Raw genomic sequence first — 2328 nt, forward strand, 5'->3', positions numbered from 1 at the left:
TTCTTATAAATCACAAATGGTATGGCATTAAATCAATAAATGAAATGTTTTTGGCATTATCACTGTAACTTATTTACCAATGCTATTGAAAGAGAACATTGTTTTAGATGTAATCTTGCTTTATGCTGAAATCTCTCTATGTCCTGTAAAATGTTGTTAATATAATAATGACAATGCCAATGATAATAGTGGAATAATATTTTCCAGTTACAGAACACTTCTCTTCAAGATAAATGGGCTAACAGTAGTCCTGATTTCATTGCTTATTAAAACAGTTAAAATAATAGGTTTCTGATTTGCATAAGCTGCAGATTAATGATGTTTACTGAGCAGTGGAACTTCTACTTATATTCAGACTGCCAATGGCAGGAGACATATGAAAGTCAGAGGCATCCCATCCTACTGTAAACCAGTCATATGTTTATTCTTGGCAAAAATGATAAAAGCACATTAGCATAGCAACTCAGTCAAGCTTAATGTGGAAATAACTAATTGAAAATCCTGGAGGTTCATGTAAGAATAAAGTGACTACTTTGTTTATTTAATTAAAGCAAAAGTAACTTTTTAATGATCCATTTAAAGCCAAAGATACTTGGAAAACTGGAAATTCTTATAGCGTTATTGAAAATTATAAACTTGCTTTCAATATTTAAATACAAGTTATAAAATATGATAATGCCTTTATAAGCCCCTACAAGAGAAAAAAATTGGTATTTTTCATTTTACCTTTCTGTCTCTCTCTCTCTCTCTCTCTCTATCAAATCCTCTTTCTCCCTAATAAAAGATAGCATTCATCTGTTAATGTTGACATTCCTAGAGAAGAAGCTACATCATGTCATTTGATTCACAACAAGGGAAGATGAATACAGTATATTCCAGCCATAACAACCTGTGTTTCTTTCCAAGGCTGCTTTTTCCCCCTAGACTAATCCTCTGGTCCTTCAGACATAATGAATGAGCTGAGGGACTTGCAGGAGATTCAGTGTCATTTGTATTTTATCTTCAAGAAAGAACTGAACCCTTTGACAAAGATCAGTATGCACAGAAATAAATACTTCCTGTAATGAAGTGTTGAAGGTGACTTATGTCAGTAATTGATACAAGCATAGTTTTTAAGGCTAGAAAGATTGCTCCCTAGGCATTTATTTGTTCTATCTTGGATTTTGTGATGGAGAGGCAGGTCCTGCAGATTTTGAAAGAAGGATTTAAATGAAGAGTTCCTTGAAAGACTTAGCAGTTTAATGTTTTATTTAGGACAGTTTCACAACTTCATGAAGAAATAAAGGATGCTTAAACATATGGTAATATATATAAGGGGTTGGATTTTGTGGTCTGTGTTCTTGGCTTGAAAATATACATATAAGTAGACATTCTTTTTCCTTAGTTTTGAAGATTTCAAACAGAAATTCCAAATCTCAGCATATTTCAGGGGAAAACAACATGCCATGTAATGTGGTCTTAGCATCTTTGCCTCTACATAATTCTATCTCTCTATGAACATTCCATCTTACAACCTCACCAAATGTAATTTATTCATCTGGCTATTTGCTTCTGTTCCCATGCAGCTCAATAACTCAACTTATATTTAGTCTGTCTAATGGTCCAGACTGCTTTGTTTTCCAGTTTGGCATTTATAAAGCTTTTTGTACCCTTTAACACTGTCAAGAATGCAGCCTAGTTTTAGGCAGTGAAGATAATATTTTCAATATATTATTTGTTCACTCAACATAGACTGACAGTAAGGACTTTTATGTGTTAATGTATAAGTACACTCATATCCTGTTTGGTTTGATTGACTGCATATATGCATAACATTTTAAAAAACACCAAAAGATTTGGGAAGACAGTGAAAGTTCCCTAAAATCCCATGAACTAAATATCACCAATATTAATACATGCTTAGAACTCTTTCATCCATCTCTTTATGAAGACATACACAATTTTATATCAATGGGATTACATGTAGAAGATGATTTTCCTTGTGGATCCTTCTGCTTTGGGTGTCATTTCCCATATTTTCCCCTCTTCTTGTTTTAACCAGCAGGGACATCAAGATTACCTGATGTATATCCTTTCTTCTTTTTTCCCATGCTCAATGAATCATGCACACACTTGCCTAGATTTTTGTTCTAATTTTTCCCATTTTGTATATCTAGCTTATAAAAATTAGATCATATTCTAGACATGTGTCTGTATCTTGCTTTTCTTAGTTAACAATAAAACAGGAAATTATTCCATGTCTTAACAGAGAGTGGTAACTTATTTCTAAATTTATATATTATTTTTAATGGATCTACAGTTTATTAATTTTCCTAGTAATGAGTACTG

This window comes from Mandrillus leucophaeus, unplaced genomic scaffold (assembly GCF_000951045.1).
Source record: "Mandrillus leucophaeus isolate KB7577 unplaced genomic scaffold, Mleu.le_1.0 Scaffold471, whole genome shotgun sequence".
Taxonomy (NCBI): Eukaryota; Metazoa; Chordata; class Mammalia; order Primates; family Cercopithecidae; genus Mandrillus; species Mandrillus leucophaeus.